This window comes from Onychomys torridus, chromosome X (genome assembly GCF_903995425.1).
Source record: "Onychomys torridus chromosome X, mOncTor1.1, whole genome shotgun sequence".
In the NCBI taxonomy this organism is placed as follows: Eukaryota; Metazoa; Chordata; class Mammalia; order Rodentia; family Cricetidae; genus Onychomys; species Onychomys torridus.
In genome coordinates this window covers 54,432,379-54,456,278 of record NC_050466.1, presented here as the reverse complement: position 1 = coordinate 54,456,278, position 23,900 = coordinate 54,432,379, and the positions used below count along the sequence as shown (strand labels likewise).

Genomic DNA, 23,900 nt, shown 5'->3' with positions numbered 1-23,900 from the left:
ACATATGTACATGTACATACACACAGGCAAAACATTCATACACATAACACAAAATAAATCTATAAGAAATATAAAAGGTGGGAGGGGAGGTTGTGCTTATAGCCAGAAGTACAGAATGGATAATAAAATTATGATATTTGTGTTTATTTCTCAAAAGATTCTTTCCCTTCTTTAATGTGGCAGTGACAGGTCTCCCTGGTTTTAGGAAAGTTATCATTTTCGTTCAACAAATATCCATTCATGGCAACTGTGATGGAAGTAGCTGAGGTTATAAAGATGAACTAGACATCATTCCTGTCCTTGACACATTTATGTTATAATGAGAGTGAGAGATTATATGACTACAGTAAGCAAGGAAGTACAAGAGCAGAGATGATCCATGTTTTGTTCAGCTGGTATGTGCTACCTTCTGACTGGGGGCAGGTCTCTTCCAAGTTCATTTGTTCCCTCACTGTGGGAAAGGAATGCAGTCTTTATATCATAGGAATTGAGATAGAGTACTATAAACCTTGGCATTTATTTATTTACTCATTATTTAACTTTTGAGAACTGATTGTTAAACATCTACATGCACACAACTGGATGTATCTAAACTGATGTAAGAACATAGAAGGAGGTAAGAGATTAATTTTCTTTGGGGCTTTAGGGAAAACAACAAAAGAATATTGACATTTGTGGTTATAGAGTGGTGGGATATTGGATCAAAAGAGGAGAAAACTGAAAGAACTTTTGAAAGTACACAGAACTTGAGAGAAGAAATCCTAGTTTGCACTTACTTTAAAGTGATGCCAATACACAATTGATGAATGTTTTCTGGAATCAGTAGTTGTATGATATGGCAGGGGTCTAACTCCAGTGGTGTTTAGTAGCAGCAGCAGCCTTGGGTATCTTCTAACATCCTAGGCTCAGATATACCTAAGGCCAAGGTAGATGCAGGATCTCTTAAAGTGAATCAGAGCCCATTGGGTGTGGGAAACATGTGGATCCCTAGCATCCTTCGCACACCTACTCAATCAGATTCTCTTGAACCAGGGGCCTGAGAATTGGCACGTTTAACAATGTCCCCAGAGAGTCTCCTTCACTTAAACTGAGAATTGGATTTTACCAAACACTAGTTTTGTGCCCTAGGGGACATTCAGTAACGTCTTTAAGAAGCCTTGATCTACCAGGTGTGTCCAACCCAACCCATGACCCTAAGGTTGTGTGTGGCCCAGGATAACTACGAATGTATTGCAAAGTGAAGTTATAACTTATTTAAAACATAATGAGTTTTTTTTTTTTTGATAATTTGGTGATATGGTATCACCATTTCAAAAGGGTAAGCAAGCTTTGGCCTAGGCCATAGTGAAAGGGTAGGAAGAATGAATAAGTAGATCGAAGGCAGTTGGTGTGATTAGGGGGACTCTAAAATTTCTCAGTGGGGAGCTGAGACAGAGCTATGGACTCCCAGCCATGCCCTGCTGCCAAAATCTCAGAGAACCCAGCCAAGCTCACACGTATTGAACCACACTTCCAGCAGTCCTGAAGCCACTAAATTATTATTTGCTGAGCTTTTCTTCTCTAATACTGAAAAACTGAAAATATTTATTGGATTATCCTCACTCTGTGGTCACTTGTTTGGAAAAAATATATATTACTGTCTCTACAAAAGCAGTCTGTAACTCAGTTTACATTTATCTTTAAATCCAAGAGGCAGATTTGCATAGGAAATCATATTCATAGGAACTTGAAAAGGGTCACAATTTTTATGGAGAGTTCAGAAAGAACACTTTGGAATTGTTCCTTAACTTGGGCTTGAACTTTCCAGGAAGCCAGCTTTTCTTGTCTGTGTTTGTGAGTTTAGCATGTTGGCATTGTTACAGTCAACCACCGTGAGAGATGGACACATTTATTTTAAAAATGGTTTTCTTAACCAAATGTCTGTTTATTGTTCTTATATTGTGCTTTCAGTCACCAGCAGTAAAGATTCTTCTTCACTTGCTGTACTGCAAAATGTTTGTGTGCCAGTCCCATTAATATTTGCCTTTCATAGGTTGGATATAGAGTTTCCATGGAGATGAGGTGGGTAACACCTTGTTTCTTGATAGCTTGTTTCAATTAAAGTGGTACTCACAGCAATGTGGTTTACTCTCCACTGTTTTTGCAAAATGAGGTATCCAGACCAAGATATACTTTCAAAAATGTCCTTGGGTCCAGAGGGTTGAGGTTTTCTCGCTGAAATAGCTCTGCACCTCTCAAATACTTTAATGCTTTTAAAGGGCTCTTAAAGTGCAAAGATTTAGGGCCCGGAGCTAGTTAAGCTTTGAGCAGATGCAGTTTTGTTAGACAAGAATAGAACTCATCCTTTACTTTGGGAGCTCTGACTCTACACGCAGCTGCTTCCAGTCATTTGACTCCCGAAAGCTGCCCTAATCCTGGTAGAGGCAGCCTCTCCTGCTCTCAGGTCCACCCCCTACTCCTGATTGGCCAGACTCTCCGCGGCCAGAGCCCGCCGCCTGCGATCTCCCTCTGAACTGATTTTAAAAAAGAGCCAGGCAGTCCTGGCTAGCCTGCGCCCGACTTTTCATAGGCTGGAAAAGGAAAGATTGAGAAACTTGACATTGTCTTGGGTAGCGTGCAGATCAAAGAATAAAAAGGGAAGGGGACGAAAAACGTGCTCTTTGCTGCCTGTGGATTCCACCGAGTTGCTTTTGTCTTGTGGGCTTTTCTGCCGGCTTTGGTGTCTGCGCTTGGAAGCCGGCGAGTGCGCTTCCACGCAGCTCGCTCCCTTGCCGGATGGGTCATGGAATTCTAAACATGAGGCAGGTAAGCTTGAAGGTTGTGGTTGTAGTTGCTCTGGGGCCAGCCACGGGGGGAGGTATTTAGCTTGGGACCCCTGCGACCTGTTACTCCCGATTGCATGTGGAGTGATCAAATGCATGGTTTCCAGCAAATCCATTAGGTGGAAAGAGGGAACTGCGTGTTCTTCTTAAGGCTACCTTAGAAAACACATCACCTGCCGTCTTCCCACTGTCTCGTCCTTACTACCCATGCCAAGTTTTGCCTCCAAGAGTGGTTGTTGATGTCAGGAAGTCTTTGTAGAAGGTTCAAAGCGGTTTGTACAATATGCAAATCAATTCCAGTTTGCCGGCCTCTGCTATGTATTGTGCTGGATTCATCTCAAGCTTTTAGCCTCTACCCTATTATGCTTTAGGTTAGAATAAAGACAACTGCATAGCCTGACAAAGAATTACACGGGGACCCTTATCCTATTTTGCTTTCACATTCTGAGCACTTTAGTGTGTGTAAGCAGCTGAGAAGGTGAAACCAGTCCGAACCGAACAAGCAGCTCTTCCAGCGGGGGTGGGGAGTGGGGTGGAGGGTGTATACAGACTTTTTTTTCAAAAAACATTTTAGCAGTTAAGGAGTTGTATTGCTCATGGATGGGTAAAGACAATCTTTGGAAGTAATGAACGGAGAGTTTGGGGATTACCTAAGTATTTCTCTGTAAAGAATTCTAAGCCAGCAGCTTCTTCCGTTGCTGTAGGGCATGGGGATACAATTCCTTATCAACCGAGGTAGAGGTTTATGAGCTTAATAGCTTTGCCGTTGAGAAACAAGAGAAAAGGAAAGACTGGATTCGAAAGCCTAGAAGAGGGTGTGCTTTACAACTCTATCACAATTGTAGTAAAAATCTCACGTAAATATTTCAATACAAAGATCGATCGATCGATGCTCATAGGAGAAGACAGGACTAGAAAAGTCTTCCATCGACTGTGAAAGGCAGACATTGCAAGGGAGGAGTGCGACTTTTGCCCAAGCTGAGTAACTCCGGTGGGAAAGTGAGCATCTATTTTGCCACCGGAAAAGCTCTTTCACCTTTTCTTCCAATTGGGTTGGATGTGCTCCACCCCAGAGTGCTCACTTTAAGGGAAAGTGAACCTTCTCATTAGTGGCTGGGCCAGTGGGGTTTACAACTTTCTGTCTCTCAGCTTTTGTTTCCAGAGGTAAAGCAGAGTCCTCACCAGAATGGTCAGGAGCAGAGACCTTCAACTTTTTTTGTTCCCAAATTTGCTCTTATGGGAGCATACTTGGCAAATTCCAGCCAATGAAGAAAAGCACATGAAAAAAAACTGTGTGCATTCAGCAAATTGCCTCTGCCTAACTGGAGATTGCTGCAGAGGCTGGCTTTCTCTAAGTTTTTCAATCTTATAGACCAACCTCATTCTTTGAATTTCTAGCAACCATATGGGATAGGCAAAGGGACCAAGGAGGCTTAATGAAAAGGAGTAAGAAAGAGAACAGACACACAATAAAATTTTTGACAAAGGTCCTAAGCCCAAACAAAGAAGTTATTTGATGATGTGGAGCCACCTGTCTTGTCCTCGGTGGTGTGTGAACTCAATTTTTAGAATCTTTGTGCCCACACAGTTCCTCTGGAATGGTGGCACTCCCTCTGTCTGATGCCTAAGGCAGGCTGTCCAGAGCTTGGGATGATTTTTCCCATGTATAACTGTGGCATTTGTGTGAAGTTGGAAAACAGCCCAGTACTGAAGTTTTAAATGTACAAGTAGGCATGTAGTAACTCCTTAGTTATTTAATGAATGGACAACTTTTCATCCCACATCTCTGAATATGTATACAATATTTTTTGGGGTGTTGGATACTTGAAAAGAGGGTGGAACTGGGGGAGGAGATGCAAGAGGGCTAGAGGATCATAGTCCACACAAGAAACTGGGCATGGGATTGTATCGTTACTGCATGGATAAATCCCAGCTTTGTTCTTGTTGCCTTATTGCTTCATTCAGGCAGAGGAGTCACATCCACCAGCCAATTTGTCATCTTAGTCCAGCAGCCCCTGGCTGTATCTGCAGGGTTAACTATCAAACCAATCCATGTGTCATCAGCTCAGCAATGAAACTTAATCTTTTTGCTGGTAAGTGATCTATCCCTAGGGTTGCACAAATGCCGAACAGTGGTGTGGCAGCCCAGAAGAGATCCCTAGCACTAACTAGTCAGAAATTCTGGATAGCCAGAAATTGCCAACACAATTAGAAGGCTGCTTGTTGGGCTGTAAGATTCAGGAGAGTTTGGGTTTTTGCCAAGTTGTCAGCAGAAGACCCATGTAGGATAGAATTCTTTTAGGGTAAGGCCACATTTAAAAAATGCCACAAAAACAAAACAAAACAAAACAAAAAAACCAAAAAAAAAAAAAAAAAACCAAACCATAAACCTGACTTGTGTTTATCAGGAAGTAATTTTAAACTGTGTGCCAACCTCTCTCTGCACTTTGATCATAAGTGGAAACTTTGAAACCCTCTTTGAGAAGGAATTTGCTACGTTCCCAGGCAAAAGGAAAGACATGGCCACCTGTTACAGAAGCCCAGCCAAAAACAACAGGTTTGCTTATGGCATTCCCACAACTGCAAATATGCTCTCCAAATAGCAAGTCACATTCATTGTCCCACCACAGACTAAGAACAAATATTTCATGCTCAAGTCGGAAAAAACAAATATGGATTCTACGGAGAAAATACCCTACGAGACACATTTTGTGTTTTTAGCATCTTATTAACTTTAGAAAAATACTCTAAGAAAATGAAATGACTTTCCTTTTAGTCTCTAGGTCTCCCAGTTGCTAAATTTTTGTGAAGCTAGGATGCTGCTGATCCAAGGGAGCTGTGACTCAGTTTGATCAGCCCATTTTGCATTCTTTAGATTGGAATTAAAATGCCCAACGACATCTGGCTTAATAATGAAAGTCTTGGTGGTAATCTTTCCTCAGAGGATTAGAAAGTCCTTTACAAAATCTATTTATTCTCCACCACATCCCCAGGAGAGAATGAAGGGCAACTTGATCCTCATTGAACAAATGGTGAAGTGAAGGCAAAGAAAGGTTAATATAAAGAAGACAGCAAGTTAGAGGCAAGTCTGGAATTCACCATCCAGAAAGACTACCTGTGTAGGCTGAGGCCCCCAAAAGGCATTCTAGGGATGAAAACAGAACCTTGCCTTTAGTTTTCTTTTTCTTCTTGTTCTGTTACCAGCACTCTTTCCCAAGTATGCACTATCATTTCCTTCCTTTTAAATCGAAGCCTTGAAAAGTATAGAAGACATTGCTGTTCTCCCAAAATGGAGATCAGCCAGTTTTTATGACATCTAGTAGGAAAATGCTATAAGTGGAATTTTAAATATGTATCTGAGGAATGTTCCCTCTTAACGGATGTTTTAAGTTTATATATATGTCTTAGAAAGTTTGACGTCTTCAACAGTTGCTAATTTTTTCTAGGAAATGTTATCATTGTAGGACTTGTTGTCAACTTAAAGATATTTGTTGGACATTTCAAAGTAATTTTTTGAGTTGGTTGAGTTGGGTTTTCCTTCGTGTTCACTCTGACTCATGTTCTGAGTTTGTCTGGCTGTGGACCACATAGGCTTCAAACAAATCTGTTAATTGGTAGTTGCATGTTATCCACAGACATTCCTGCAAGTTTTAAGGCTAACTGTGCATGTGGATGTCTCCTGGCTTTGATCCCTTGTGTGGTAAATAGACATCCAAGGTAGCTATGGAAACCTGGGACTTGCAATGCTGAAGGGGGTGGGGGAGGATATCATCAGAGAGTAATTTATTTGATTAAGAAAAGACGGGGCCAAATCAGAACATTTTTAATCCACATGATTTGAGTATTCCAGTTCATCCAAATCAGTTGGCATTCTCTTGATAAGAAAAAAAATGACTGACCATAACAGAATATTTTGTAAATGTAATTTAAATTCTTCTTAATCAACTGTTTGCTGTGTTTCCAGAGAAACTTGTAAAATAAAAGAGATGTCCATCATATGTCAATGTTGTCAGTATCCCTGTTGTACCTGCAGGGGTCAGACTTGAAGTTTCCATGATAAAAGACCAGGCCTTGGACACTACTGCAGGCATCCCTGGGCAGAACCAGAGAGCTTACTCTGCTTACATAGAGTAATTAGTTAGCAATTCTTTAACCTTGTGACCAAATATGCTATGAAAACCAATTCATTCAAGGAAAAGAATATCAAATACACTGCAATTAAAACAAGGGTAGTACAGCCAGGTCAAACTGGAACCTAATGTCTGTGTAGATATGAGGAGGAAGTTTATGAGGAAGATTTTCAGCTCATTATCAGCTCCTTCCATCTGACACCAAACTCCTCTTATGTCTTTTGTTTTAGATTGTTTACTGAGTCTTGCTAACTAATATGTTGTAGACATTTCTTTTAACTAAAGGACACAATATTAGATGCTCACCTTAATTTAAAAGATTTGTTTTTCCCTTAGATGAAGACATTATTTAACACAACTTTAAGATCTTTAATGCCTCCTGAAGGTGGTATTAAGGAGCTCAAAAACTGTGGCACTGGGTTGGGGATTTAGTTCAGTGGCAGAGCGCTTGTCTAGCAAGCGCAAGGTCCTCAGCTCAAAAAAACAAAACAAAACAAAAAACAAAACAAACAAACAAACAACAACAACAACAAAAACCTGTGGCACCCAAACACACAAATACCTAAAGGGAAGTTTACTAAAATGAAAATCGAAACCCAAAGTTTTAAAAACATCTTTTTCATGCTTTAAAAGACAGGCAAAAGCAGAACATGGTCCTGATTGTAGCATATAAGTGGCTTCTTAAGGTTCCATATCCAGCCAACTGTGAATGGTAAATAAAATATCAAGGCTTTTCATTTCTTATCATCCAGCATTTACTGAGCACTTACAGAATTAATCTAAGTTCTTACTTACTGAGTGAATTAAGTTCATTCAGAAAAGCAACACAGTGAGTGGTTATTGTATTTCAGATGGCTTTTCTCTTCTAAATGTGATTTAATATGATCCTTGCCCTCAAAGAACTTTCAATCTGCTGTGCAGTTTTTATATCAAGGTTTAACATAGGTTATTACATGAGAAAAATGGCGGCTTACTTGTTCTTACCTACATATATATGTAAGGGTCAAAATCCATTTAAAACTGATGATAGTCTAAACTTCACTGAACTTAAGGGAGCCAGGAAATTATCTATATTTGTCACATTTAGTAAATATTTACTTCCATGTTCACTTGTAGAAATTTGTGATTTCTTTGTTAAAATTAATTTATCAGAGAAAAATAAGTCTCAATTCTATAAATACTTTATGTTCCATTTTGTATTATGTATTAAGATATATTTTTTTTAGCTTGTGAGCATATATTCTTTGTAGAGCATCTTTACTATTTATTGATTTTTAGTAAGCATGCAACATAATGGGTTTCACTGACATTTCATGTGTATCATGTTTTTTAATCTTTTACTGATGCATGAAATATAAAAATTGTACATACTAATGAAATCCATGTGATGTTTCAATACGTCTATATATTGTATAATCAAGTTAAAGGTATCTGTCTCTTTAAATTATCAATTCTTTATGGCAAAACATTTAATAGTCCTTTCTTCTAGACCTTTGAGATACATAGTTATACAGATACTATCTAAACTTACCCAAACTTCTCTCTCCTAAGTGTTTTCTGAGAGTTTTTTGTTTGCAACCATTTTCAAGTGAGAAATTATACCATGAACATTTTGAAACGCTATTTTGAAAGGTTTGTGGAGATGGTTCAGTCAGTAAAACCATTTGCTTTGCAAGCATGAGCAAGTGAGCTCGATACAATGATCCCACATAAAAATGTGGGAGTGGTAATGCACTGTACTCTCAACACTAAGGAGGAGGAAATAGGAGGGTCCCTGGCAAACTCACTGGCAAACCAGCCTAGTTGAATTAATAAGCTCCAAGCCAATGAAAGACTGACTCAAAGGAGGGAGATGACAGGAAAAATTCCAGCATGTATGGGAAGGGGCTCATAAAGTCCCTACTTTTATCTATGTATATATGTATAAAATTCTCTCGGTAGACCAGGCTGTCCTTGAACTCACAGAGAACCGCCTGGCTCTGCCTCCTCAGTGCTGGGATTAAAGGGCCTGTGCCACCACCACCCAGCTTGTATATAACTGAAGATGACACATGCACAGTGATGTGCATGCCCCATGCTCCTGAACACATATACGCATACATATACATACTGCTCACTATTTTGAAAATGATTCAATCTGATTAATTCAAGATCAAGTTCTGAGTTTTATGAACTTGCTACTATATTATAAAAGGTGGAAATACAGGATAGTTAACATACTTGTTGATACCAAACCAGTTCCAGCAATATTTAAAATAAAAAAAGCGTCAGGCTATTTTTTCCCCTTTCTCTCCCTTCTGATATATTCTGGTCCCTCCAAGGTATCTGTCTCCCCACCTGGCCTAATTTGACATATAGTGAGTTGGTAATTGTCCAACTCTTATCCTTCTCTTGCCTCCCCTGCCCTGTCCACATACAGCATTTCTGTTTCTTTAGGATATTGGTCTTCAGGACAAATTGGGAGAGAATACGTACAGATAAGATAAAGCTGTTTTAATCTCTTAATCCTTAAAATAAATCTTTGATTGGGGATATTCAGACAGTGAGAAATTTCAAACAATGGAGTCTAGAGATGTAAGACACATGACTGCCCTGTCAGGAGACAATATTTAGGGACCAGGTCGTACCTTGTCAGACAGGATTTGCTGGCATGTCTGACTCATAGTTCAGACTTCTTTCTTTGTCCTCTCTCAGCATCCTGACTGAACTTCTGGACTCACTAGAGACTTTATGTATGACAGCCAGAGAGCCACAGGGGAGCGAGTATGAAGGAATGATGGTGTGTGGGGGTTTAGGCTGTTTGTGAGGACTTTCTTTGTATGCTGGGAAGTATCTATTTGGATTAGAATAAGCAGCAGGAAATGGCTGTGGCATTATCTTACACACATTCATATTTGAGATAGCCTAAATATTTCTAGTTAGTCATAGCTCTGCCTATCTTGGGACTGAGTTACCCGAGAGCAAGAGTCTCATCTCAAGTATCTTTGAATTCTCAGATCCAAACTCAGGGACTGAAGCACAGTAAGAATTATCACATGTTTTATGGAAACACGTTAGGTAAATTTTAGTAGGAAAGAGAATGGAAAATACTAAGGTCAGAGTGGCTCTGGAGAAGAAAGGACATTTGAAAGGTCAACAGTATAGTAAAGACTAATTGATGAGTATCAAAACAAATTAAAATATGTGGAGTTTCTTAGCCACTCGGTTGGGTTCTGCCAGCCGTAGCCCAGAACATTCCAAGCAACTTACCTTATTCTTTGCTTGATGGGGCACAGAAATAATTCTGATGTGGGACTTTCCTCCAACTGATCAAAGCCCAATTGCCAAGATAGAATCTGCTAAGCTTGTTCACACTGTGGCTAGTTTGATGTTTTAGGTAATAGCCGAAAGTGTAGTTGGTTTATTTTGCCAGGTTAGTAGTAGTATGCCATGCTCATTCAGCAGCAGATAGGATATTTCTATATTTCTGTTTTTCCTCTTTCTTTTCTTTTTCTTTTTCCTTTCTTTCTTTTTCTTTCTTTCTTTCTCTCTCTCTCCCTCCCTCCCTTCTTTCTTTCCCTCTCTCCCTTCTTTCTTTCTTCCTTCCTTCCTTCCTTCCTTTCTTTCTTTCTTTCTTTTATTTTTTTTGAGACAGAGTCCCTTTACATAGCCCTGGCTGCTCTAAAATGCACTGTGTAGACAAGGCTGGCCTTGGACTCACAGAGATCCACCTGCCTCTGCCTTCTGAGTGCTGGGATTAAAGGTGGAGTATTTCTAAAGGCTAAGATATTCCACTGCATACAGGTGGTGCTTGCATTCAATAGAGTGGCATTCCAGACAAAGCGTTTTCACTGCTTCTCAGTGTGATGTGCTGTCTGAAAGTTCTGGATAAAATTGTGGAATTGAAATTTCAAACCCATTTGATGATTTATAGAGACATCAACACTCACACATTTTTTAGAGTACACTTGGTAGACTGTTTCCTGTCACATGTCAAATTTTAGAGTGTTGCTGCACTTGGATATATTTTGCAGGTGATCTTTTTGGAACAGGAAGAAAAGAATTGTGGACAGGGGTTGTGGTAGAGCACTTGCCTAGCAAGTGCAAGGCCCTGGGTTCAATCCTCAGCTCAAAAATTAAAGATAGAAAGAATTGTGGACAATTGGAATTTTCTGTATATATTTTCTTACTAAGTATTAACTAGACAAATCACCATAGAAAACAATGGAGAAATGGAAATCACCACCAAATAATAGAAATATGTATATTTATGCAAGATCTGGGATATAGGAAATACATTAGGGATTCAGACAAACATGCTAGCTAGGTTAGGTGAAGTGGTGCATAATTGTAGTTTTGGCAATTAGAGGGCTGAAATATGAGGATCAAGAACTTGAAGGCAACATGGGCTTCATAGGGAGGCTGTCTACAGAAAAAGGTAAGAAAAAATAAGTTGCTAGTTAAAAGTTTGGCTCTTGTAGGTTGAAAAACAATGCTTTTTGGTTTTTCAAACATTTCATTACATAGTTGTAACTTGCCTGGAGCTCACTATTCTGCCTCAGCCAGTAAATGTCAGGATTACAGGTATGTACCATCACACATGGTTTATAATTGAAATGTTAGCATGGTCCAGAATGGCTCACATCTGTAACCCCAGCCATGAGAAGGCTGAAGCAGAAGAATTGTTCTGAACTTGTTACTCTGGGATACAGTGAGTTTAAGATGAAATTAGTTGATAGAGTTAACACTCTATCTCACCACCACCACTGCAACCAGCACTGGCACAGGTGACACAATTTAGCTCAAGAAGCACTTTAGCCACAGCAAGGAATAAGTTTACATTTAGAACTTGAAAATTTGCTCCCCCATTCTGTTATTTTCTTTGTCCATTCTACATGCCATTTTCATAAGCTATAATTTGGTTGCTTTTAGATCCCAAGCTGTCATTTCATGTACTAGTAAATTTTGAGACAATCAGAATGGGTTGTTGGTTTATGAATAGTCAGGAAAGAATGCATCATCTTCAGACAAAAAGGGGCATCAATGGGAATAAGAGGAGAACAAGAGAGGGGAATGTGGTTAAAATCCATTATAAATATGAAAATGTCCTAATGAAATCCATTATTATGTAAAATGAACATATGCTACTATAAAACATTAAGAAAACACCCTTTTAGAGATCCAAGTAGTTAAAATGGGCTTGTAGATCACAACTGTCATCTTGGCATTTAGAAGAATTGGGAAAGAGGATTGCCACAAGTTCAAGGATAGACTGTGCTATATAGCTTGTCCCGTCAGCCTGGGCTATAGAGTGAGACTATCTCAAAGAAACAGAAAAACCCAAGTAGTCAAATGGTCTTTTAGTTGCTGTTTGTGCCACTTTGTGTATATCCTCTGTGCTCTGATTTTAGATCAAATATAAAAATACCAGATGGTAAAAATTGGGAGGACCATGTTTGTTTAGATGAAAAGTTTATGATGTGAGGTGATTTTTTTCATGAATTAATCAGTTGTTCTTTGGAGTAATAGTGCAAGAAACTGGAGCAGAACAAATAGAAGGGAGAAAAAAAAGTAAGTTCTTTTAGGGCAAATGTGATGTGGGAAGTAATGTTTAAAAAGGAGGCTATTTGATGTGTGATTCAGTTGAAATTATTTTCCATTGTCAATGAAAAACACATTTTCAATGAAATTAATGCTACCACTCTTTCTGTCTGACTATGTATAAAGGGCAAAAAGCTCATAATAATTAGTTGAGAAGGTCATGATTTTCTGAGTAGATTATAACAAACTATCAAAATGATATTAGATTATAAAATAATGAGCATTTACTGTTAAATCCTTCCATCAGAAGGAGATGCTTTGTTAATATTTCTCCCCTCTCTAACATATAAGTTGTCAGGATTGAGTAGTTCACATGTACACTACATTGTTTTGGTTTAACTAACAAAGAGTGATAAGACATGAATTGTTTGTGACAGCCCCAAACATTGATAACAGAAGACAATAATGCCTGCAGACACAGCCTACATGGTAAAAATCTGGAAGCAAAAATGCTTATTATGTTAGGCCAACATGCTTTGACCTAGTTTTGCTTTTCTGCTTGAAAATTATGTCAGTATTAGTTACATCATCCACTCAGATGAGCCATTTCACATTTTTGTTTATTTCAGGGTCATGTTATTAGTTTTGTATATTTAGTTCTGACCTTCTAAGAGCCAAACTAATCCTTATTGACTTGCATTTTCTTTTGAAAAATGAGACTTCTGGGAGCCAGAGAGGGAGAATTTCATGTATTAAAAAACAATCTAAGATGTATCATCAAAGGCATTCATTTTTACTTGTTCTATAACCACTGCCCTCTTGAAGAATCTGAGAGAACATCCACTTTTCTGCTGGTTGCAAAGTGTCTTCCTTTCTTTGTCCTGTGGAGACATAATAAATTATAGTGCCTTGGACTGCCATAATTGAGTAACAAAAAGTAAAACAAGGTAGAAAGGACATTTCCCAGTCCAGCATTCTTCAGTTTGCCCTTTTCATGCTTCTTCTTTGCTTGTTCATCCATTACAAACTGACTTGACACATTTTTCTTGTTAAAAATTTTTACTGAGTATACTTCAAAATGAATTGCTTCCCTGGTTGATTTCAAACACATTTCCCCCTGCCATTTAATACTTTCTATCATTAGAGGAGTCATTTAATTCTTTCATACATTTGTGAATTCTAATCTTCAAAGAGTGAGAGTTCTTCTAGCGATCAGCTTACATCAGATTTACAAGTATAATTTGCTACCAGAAGACCATGAACAGTTTTTGATCCACAAGTTTTTGAATTCCTTATTAACAAATGCAAATGCAATCAGGCAATAACACACAAGAATATGAAGTTGTGATTTTTCTGTAAAATAAATAAATAAATAAATAATCTACCATTTACTCTTGTTTTCTAATTAAGATTTTGAATATGAAGAATCCCTTTGTTGTTAGCTCCTTTGCAAATCCTCTGCCTGAATTCAGAAAACATAAGGGAGTGTCCCCTTCAAAGTACAACTATCTGAATTTTAGCCAGGTGAATTGCTGATTAGCTTGGAGTCCTTTTTTTTTGGATTTTTGGTTATTCGAGGGTTTCTCTGTGTAGCTTTACTCTGTCCTGGAACTCACCCTGTAGCCCAGGCTGGTCTCGAACTCACAGAGATCCTCCTGGCTCTGCCTCCCGAGTGCTGGGATTAAAGGCATGCGCCACCACCATCTGGCAGCTTCGAGTCCTTTTAAGAAACAGTATGTAAGCACTTGAGATATGCTTTAGTCTTAATTGTGTTATCCTGGGGTGGGGGGGCTTTGAACATTGTTTGAACAGTCAACTGAGTATTGCATTCTATTTCTGATCTTTATGCTAATTTTCTGTAATCCCCAAAGACAAACTTCTTTAGAGGTCTTCTTGAGCCTCTAATGAGTACATAAGCATTGTCAACCCTAAGCTACCACAAGTTACAAGCTACATATAGTGCACTGTGTATCTCCTATGGTGACATTCATTTCTACAATAAGTTTTATAATGGTTGAAGGCAGATATGAGTGTATTTCTCTCATCTTACACGGTGACATTTCTGTGTACTATTCTGCATACCCAGACATACTTCATGATATATCCTGGAGTTATTTCCATAACAGGGCAAAGAGAGTTCTCTCTTTTTGTTTCAACAACTGTACGGAATTGCATTTTGATATCCTGCCATTTCATTGCAACATCCTATCATGACTGACTTGGCTTTGGTCACAAGGGTAGTTTCCAGTCCTTTGGTGTTAAAACAGAATATATGGAGAAGACTCATGTTCACCACTGTGTTGCAGCCAGGTGTATCTGTCTAATAGATTACAAAAAGTGGAAGTGGCTTTTCTGAGTGAAAGGGTAAATAGGCTGTCTGATTTAGGTAAATCAATAAGTTGGCCCATCCAGCATGAATGACAGAGATTCCTGGATGCTTGAGAAACAGAATCTCTGCTGAGTAGTTTTTTTACTTTATTATTATTATTATTATTATTATTATTATTATTATTATTATTAGACGGGACAAACTTTCATGTATCCTAGGCTAGCCTCAAACTCATCATGTAGCAGAAAATGGCCTTAACCTCCTAATTCTCTTGTCTTACCCTCTGAAGTCTTAAGATTATAAGTGTGTGTTACCAGTGCAGATTTAAGGTTGTTCTTAATAAGCATTTCTGAGCTTATCTTTATAATCACTTACCAGCGTTGTTGACTCTCCAAAAGTGAGTCCCATAAAATGTAGCTGATTCCAGTGATTTTGTGTGAATGGGCGATGAGACAGTTTGCAGCAAAAATTCATGTGAGAGAGTAGGCCTTCATGGCTCTCCCTCCCATCCTCAACCAGTTCCTTTTTTTTTTTAAGAGCTACATTTGTTATTTATTTTAAACAGAGGATAAAATTAGGATGAAATACATTTTGGACAAGTGGCAAAAAAAAGAGCATTGTAGACAAATTTCTTAGAGAAAGATCAGGGAAATAGGGAAAGCCACAGCTAACCTTATCCCTCCAACTTGGCAGCTTCCAAATATGAGTTACTTCCTATCTATCCACACTTTATTTCCTTGCTGTTCTTAGCCCAGCTACCTCACTTCCTCTTCCTACACAGCTCTATCACTTTTTGTCTGTCTGTACAGACCTTCAGGTCTCTATCAGTTCCTTTCTCTTTTACTCTCTATCCAATGCTAAGAAGCTCAGCTTGGTAAAGTACAAGTAACCTCCAAGGTATTGAAAGTTTACTTCTACAAGTCTAATGCCTACAAGATGTTTATATTGTTAGGACTCAGTTTGTTGGAATTGCAACCATTTTTCAAAGTACTAGTAAGAGGCTCCACTTAAATTACCATTGATAAGAAATATTAATTCCTTAAAAAATATTGTCCACCTTTTCCTCAGATACCAAATATCAGAGTGCACCAGTTATTAAAGTGATTTAATTATTCATGCATATGTAAGTGGTTCTATATCAGCCTTCTACAATTTTTTCTGTGTGTGGTATGTCCATGTGTGCATGCGTTTTCATATGTATGGGCATGTATGGGCACATTTGTGGTGTGTGTGTGTGTGTGTGTGTGTGTGTGTGTGTGTGTGTGTGTGTGTGTGTAGGTCAGAAGTTGACATCAGGCATTCTCCTCAATTGTTCTCTACTTTCTATAGTAGTGCAGGGTCTTTCACTTGAACCCCTATCCCTTGGATACAACTGGTCTAGCTAACCAGCATTGAGGATCCTCCATCTCTGCCTCCTGAGTGCTGGGATTGTAGGTGGACCACCTCACCTACTCAGCGTGTGTGGAGGTTGGGAATGCAAACTCCAGTCTTTATAATTACATAAAAAGTGCTTTACCTACCAAAACATCCCTTCAGCCCTGTATCAGCCATCTTAAGACTGTTTTATATAGAGTGACTAGAGAACAGATTTATGACTCTGAGTTTTCAATGTACATTTATTCTTTTACTTACATATTAATTTGTGGTCTTGCTCTCTAGTTAAGGCTGGCTTACAATCCACAGTCCTTTTGTCTCAGCTTCTTGAGTTCTGGATTTCAGGCACTTGTCTCTACAATTGGCTTGTTTATTCTTGTAATAATGGGAATCATATAGTGTTTAGGAATATATATATATACACACACACACATATATATATATATATATATATATATATATATATATATATATATATATATACACTTACTGTGTTACATTAATTATCCAGTTACTTAATCATGTATGATTGTCATTCCATCTTTAGGAAGTTGGGAATAATAAGCATAACACTTGTATCATAAAATTTTGGTGAAGAGTGAGTTAATATTTGCTCACTATTTAGTATAGCACATGATACAAAGTGTTTATGGAGATATGTATCAAATAAACATGTGCCAAACTTCAGAGGGGTAGTTGTGAAGAACTTTGAAGGATCTGAGATCTTACAATACATTTCCATTAATAAGCTATACTGCCATTGTTTCTAGGATGTTGTCAGCAGATATGAGATTCCTGTATCTGAGACAAAGAACGATGTTATTCATGAGTTTCATGTATTGCCTCTCCTTATCTGGAAGTCCCACAAGGTGTCAGGAATGGAAACATAATTTCTTACTGACTAGACTCCCCATTGCAAATGATGGAGTACTAGGAGAGAAATCAACAAAAATCAGTGAACACGTGCCTTTCATCTATACATGTGGAAGAAACTTAGGAGTAAATGAATTCAAAGAAGTGGCTACTATACCAATTTCAGTGAAAATGGAAGAGTGGATATGTGATAAGCAAGTTATGGGAAAGTGTTTAGGAAAAGGCACAGGAAATAGACTAGGGGAAGGTGTCCCAAACCCTTCATCCAACCTCCTTTGTTCCCCTTCCCTAACTTTTGGCAATTACTAGTCTGTTTGACAACTCTAATACTGCTGCTGCTACTGCTACTACTACCACTATTCTTATTGCAGTGCTGGAAATTGATCCAAGACCCTTTGCACACCAAGCAGGTGCTTTATCACTATGATCTTTCCCCAGCCCTCCATCTATATAACTTTATTACTCCAAGAATATGATGTAAGCATAATTGCACAGTGTGCATTCTTTTGAGGTTGACATTTGTTTAACACAGCATACTTCTCTGGTGTTTCATCCAATAAAATGCAAAGACTTGTTTTACTCAAATATTTAGAAAATAAGATGTTTTTAAAAGTTGTACATGTTCACTACATATGTAAATTGTTTCAAGTCTTTGCAATCCATTACTGTTTGATTCTGAGGCCATTGAGCCCAGGAACACAGAGGACTGGTTGTAGAAGATGACCTTTTCGTGTTGCAAAATCTTCTTACAAACCAGTGCTGATTTGCTGAGTTCATATGAGCAACTGAGCATTCTCTCCTGAAAAGGCTGCAGCTCAACCTGACAGGCAGAATAGCATGTTCATAAGATGCTAGTAGAGAAAAATATGAAAAGATCCCAATAGGTTGACAGTTTTCTTCAGCGACTCAGTGTCATAAAATCCTGTAGGAATCTTCCTCAATTTACTTGTCTGTTGAACATAAAGTTTTTAAATGTACTATATTGATTCTTTGGGGGAGGGGAGGATACCTCTGTGTAGTGGAACATCATCATTCAAGCTGTCTCGATTTTCCAGTGTCCTACCCAATGTTAAATCACATCAGATTTCTTCAAGGTATAACTTAAGACACCATGTACAGTATAAGAAAATTCTATTTGTTAGAATTACAAATGTGCACACCAGAAGCTCACTGTTCATTGCTTTTCTGTTAGCAGAACCTTCTAAAAGCTTTCCAAACTGTTTAAGAACTTCAACATTTTTAACTTTCAACCAAGGGTAGGAAATACAATTTCAAGAAACACAGAGAAGGTGTTCTTAGTTTTAGCTAAGGCCATAAAATCCTACTAGATTTTAAATTCTGTATTCTTAATTACAAATGCCAGATATGGGTTCTTAATATGGTTCCTGAGTTTATTCTAAGAAGCACATACTGTTTTAGAGTTGTTTTTGTTTGTTTGTTTGTTTGTTTTTTGAGAAGGGTTTCTCTATGTAGCTTTGTGCCTTTCCTGGAACTCGCTTGGTAGACCAGGTTGGCCTCGAATTCATAGAGATCTGCCTGCTTCTGCATCCCAAGTGCTGGGATTAAAGGCGTGCGCCACCACCACCCAACCTGTTTTAGAGTTTTAAATGTCAAGTTTTATCATATATATGTATATAATTTAGTGTGTGTGTGCACATGTGGGCATGTGTACAAGTGCCTGTGAAGGCATTGATCGGGTGGGTTCACTGAAGCTGGGGTTATATGTGGTTGTGAATGGCTGACATGGGTATCTGAAAATAAATTCCAGTCTTCTCTCTGCAAGAACAGTGTATGCCCTTAACTGCTGAGCCAGCTTTTGAGCCTATATGCTACATTTTTTCTTGTGACACGATTTCTCTGTGTAGTTTTGGTGCTTGTCCTGGATCTCACTCTGTAGACAAGGCTGGACTTGAACTCACAAAGATCCACCTGGCTGTGCCTCCCAAGTGCTGGGATTAAAGGCATGTGCCACCACCACCCAGCTATATGCTACATTTTAAATAACCTGTATTTAGAGCATAATTATCAGTCATATATCTTTAAGCACAGAGAAACTGCTTATAGCCTTTGGCCCAGGTGTTATTTTTCTTTAAAAATACGATAATAATAAGTATCTGGGCACATTAAAAATCTCTAACAGTCACCAATATAGATAAACTGCTGCACAAACACTTTAAAAAGTATGTTCTTGCTTATATTAAGACATTACCAAAGCTGAGCATGGTGACACACATCTGTAATCCTGGAAGTCAGTAGGCAGGAGGACTCCTAGTTCAGTGCCAGCCTGTGAGACACTATCTCCACACAAAATATTATAAAAATAAACATATAATACACATTTAAATAAAAGGGGGCTTGAAGTTATACAGCTCTGAGTAAACAAACAGGAAGTTCAGAGGCAAGTATAACCAAAAGAATGTAAGAGATGGAAGAGAGGAACTCTGGTGTTGAAGATACAGTAGAAGAAATGGATTCATCAGTCAAAGAAAACAATAAAACCAACAAAGTCATGACCCAAATGTCCAAGAAATTTGGGACACCATGAAAAGACCAAACCTATGAATAATAGGGACAGAGGAAGGAGAAGAATACCAACTCAAAGGCACAGAAAATATATTTAACAAGATCATAGAAGAAAACTTTCCCACCTTAAAGAAGGAAATGCCTATGAAGATACCAGAAGCCTATAGAACACCAAACAGACTAGACCCCCCAAAAAAGTCCCCTCGCCAGTAATAATTAAACAACTAAATGTACAGAATAAAGAAAGAATATTAAGGGCAGCAAAGGAAAAAGGCCAAGTGACTTATAAAGGCAAACCCATCAGAATAACACCTGATTTCTTGATGGAGACTTTGAAAGCCAGAAGGACCTGGACAGATATAATGCAGACACTAAGAGACCACAGATGCCAGCCTAGACTAATATACCCAGCAAAACTTCAATCATCATAGATGGAGTGAACAACACCTTCCAAGACAGAACCAGATTTAAACAATACCTGTCCACACACCTTCCAAGACAGAACCAGATTTAAACAATACCTGTCCACAAACCCAGCTCTACAGAAAACACTAGAAGGAAAATTCCAACCTAAGGAAGGCAGATACACCCATGAAAACACAGGCAATAGATAACACCACAGCAGTAAACCCCAAAGAAGAGAAGTACACACACACTACCACCAAAAAATAAAAATAACAACAAGAACGAACAAATCACTGGTCATTAATATCCCTTAATATCAATGGACTTAATTCACCTATAAAAAGACACAGACTAACAGAATGGATACGAAAACAGGATCCATCTTTCTGCTGCATATAAGAAACACACCTCAAATTCAAAGACAGACACCTCCTAAGAATAAAAGGCTGGGAAAAGACTTTCCAATCAAATGGTCTTAAGAAGCAAGCTGGTGTAGCCATCCTAATATCCAGCAAAATAGACTTGAAACTAAAATGAATCAAAAGAGATGATGAAGGACATTACATACGCATCGCAGGAAAGATCCACCAAGATGAAGTCTCAATTCTGAAAATTGATGCCCCAAACACAAGGGCAGCCACATATGTAAAAGAAACATTACTAAAGCTTAAGTCACATATAAAACCTCACACATTAATAGTGGGAGACTTCAACACCCCACTTTCACCTCTGGACAGATCGGCCAAATTGAAACTTAACAGAGACATAATGGACTTAACTAATGTTATGGCTCAAATTCACTTAACCGATATCTACAGAATATTCCACCCAAACAAAAAAGAATATACCGTCTTCTCAGCACCCCATGGAACCTTCTCTAAAATCGACCACATACTTGGCCACAAAGCAAATCTCAACAGATACAAAACCTCCTGTGTTTAAAGTTAGATTTCAACAACAGAAAACACTACAGAAATCCTACAATCTCATGGAAACTGAATAATGCTCAACTGAATCACCAATGCGTTAAGGAAGAAATAAAGAAAGAAATTAAAGACTTCCTAGAGATCAAGGAAAATGAATACACCACATACCCAAACTTATGGGATACTAGGAAAGCAGCGCTAAGAGGGAAATTCATAGCACTGAGTGCCCACGTAAAGAAGCTGGAGAAATCTCACGCTAGTGACGTGACAGCACACCTGAAAGCCCTTGAATAGGAAGAAGCAAAGTCTCCCAGGAGGAACAGGTGCCAGGAAATTATCAAATTGAGAGCTGAAATCAATAAAATAGAAATAAAGAGAACAATACAAAAAAATTAATGAAACAAAGAGTTGGTTCTTTGAGAAGATCAACAAGATAGACAAGCCCTTATCCAAACTAACCAAAAGACAGAGAGAAAGCATCCAAATTAACAAAATCAGAAATGAAAAGGGGGACATAACAACAGAAAATGAGGAAATCCAGAGAATCATCAGGTCATACTTCAAAAACCTCTACTGCACAAAGCTGGAAAATCTAAAAGAAATGGATAAATTTTCTGGATAGGTACCACATACCTAAGTTAAATGAAGACCAGATAAACCATTTAAATAGTCCAATAACCCCTAAGGAAATAGAATCAGTTATTAAAAAAGTCTCCCAACCAAAAAAAAAGCCCTGGACCTGATGGTTTCACTGCAGAATTCTACCAGATCTTCAAAGAAGACTTAATACCAATACTCTTTAAATTGTTCCACACAATAGAAGCAGAAGGTATATTACCAAACTCCTTCTATGAGGCTACAATTACCCTGATTCCTAAACCAAACAAAGATGCAACAAAGAAAGAGAACTACAGACCGATCTCCCTCATGAACATTGATGCAAAAATACTCAATAAAATTCTGGCATACAGACTCTAAGAACACATCAAAACAATTATCCACCATGATCAAGTAGGCTTCATCCCAGGGATGCAAGGGTGGTTCAACATATGAAAATCCGCCAATGTAATACACCATATAAACAAACTCAAAGAAAAAAACCACATGATCATCTCACTAGATGCAGAAAAGGCATTTGACAATATCCAACACCCTTTCATGATAAAGGTCTTGGAGTGATCAGAAATACAGGGAACATACCTAAACATAATAAAGGCAATCTACAGCAAGCCACAGCCAACATCAAATTAAATGGAGAGAAACTCAAAGCAATACCGCTAAAATCAGGAACAAGACAAGGCTGTCCCCTCTCCCCATACTTATTCAATATAGTACTTGAAGTTCTAGCCAGAGCTATAAGACAACACAAAGACATTAAGGGGATGCAAATTGGAAAGGAAGAAGTCAAGCTCTCCCTATTTGCAGAAGACATGATAGTATACATGAGTGACCCCAAAAATTCAACCAAGGAACTGATACAGCTAATAAAAACCTTCAGCAACATTGCAGGATACAAGATCAACACAAAAAATCAGTAGCCCTCCTATATACAATAGACAAACAGGCTGAGAAGGAAATCAGATATACATCACCCTTTTCAATAGCCAAAAATTATGTAAAATACACTGGGGTTATGCTAACTAAGCATGTGAAGTCCCTATATGACAAGAACTTTAAGTCCCTGAAAAAAGAAATTGAAGAAGATGTCAGAAAATGGAAAGATCTCCCATGCCCATGGATAGGCAGGATTAACATAGTAAAAATGGTGATCTTACCAAAAGCAATCTACAGATTCAACGCAATTCCCATCAAATTCCCAACACAATTCTTCACAGATCTGGGAAGAATAATACTCAACTTCATATGGAAAAACAAAAAACCCAGGATAGCCAAAAGAATCCTGTATAATAAAACAACCTCTAGAGGCATCACAATCCCTGACCTCAAACTCTACTATAGAGCTACTGTAAAAAAAAAAAAAAAATCTTGGTACTGGCATAAAAACCAACATGTGGACCAATGGAATTGAATTGAAGACCTTGACATTAACCTGCACACCTATGAACATATAATTTTTGACAAAGAAGCCAAAAATGTACAATGGAAAAAAGTAAACATCTTCAGCAAATGCTGCTGGCATAACTGGATGTCAATGTGTAGAAGGCTGCAAATAGATCCATATCTGTCTCCGTGCACAAAACTTAAGTCCAAATGGATCAAAGACCTTAACATAAATCCAGCTACTCTGAACCTGATAGAAGAGAAAGTAGGAAGTACTGTTGAACCCATTGGCACCGGAGATCACTTTCTAAATATAACACCAGTAGCACAGACACTTAGAGAAACAATCAATCTATGGGACCTGTTGAAACTGAGAAGCTTTTGTAGAGCAAAGGACATGGTCAACAAGACAAAGTGACAGCCTACAGAATGGGAAAAGGTCTTCACCAACCCCACATCTGACAGAGGGCTGATATCCAGAATATATTAAGAAATTAGACATCAAAATGCCCAATTGTCCAATTAAGAAATGGGCTATAGAACTAAACAGAGAATTCTCTACCGAGGAAGTTCAAATGGCTGAAAGACATTTAAGGAATTGCTCAACATCCCTAATTATCCAGGAAATGCAAATCAAAATGACTGAGATACCACCTTACACCTGTCAGAGTGGCTAAGATCAAAAACACAGAAGACAGCTTATGCTGGAAAGGATGTGTAGTAAGGGGAACTCTCCTCCACTGCTGGTGGGAATGCAAGCTTGTACAGCCACTTTGGAAATCAATATGGCGCTTCCTTAGAAAATTGAGAATCCATCTCCCCCAAGACCCAGCTGTAGCACTCTTGGGCATATACCCAAGGAATGCTCAATCACACCACAAGGGCATTTGCTCAGCTATGTTCGTATCAGCTTTGTTTGTAATAGCCAGAACCTGGAAACAACCTAGATGCCCTTCAACTGAAGAATGGATAAAGAAAATATGGTACATATACACAA

General features: G+C 38.3%; 1 protein-coding gene across 3 annotated transcripts in view; it reads left to right on the top strand.

Annotated features, from left to right (window-relative positions):
• Mid1 (midline 1) overlaps positions 1-23,900 on the top strand; it is a 204,340-nt gene that overhangs the window by 49,161 nt on the left and 131,279 nt on the right. The window contains exon 1 of one of the 3 annotated variants that reach the window (XM_036173853.1): positions 2,556-2,805. The exons of the other annotated variants lie outside the window; for them this stretch is intronic. The gene's annotated coding sequence lies outside the window, so the exon portion shown is untranslated. Of the gene's footprint in view, positions 1-2,555; positions 2,806-23,900 lie in introns of those variants that run through there. 3 annotated transcript variants of the gene reach the window in all.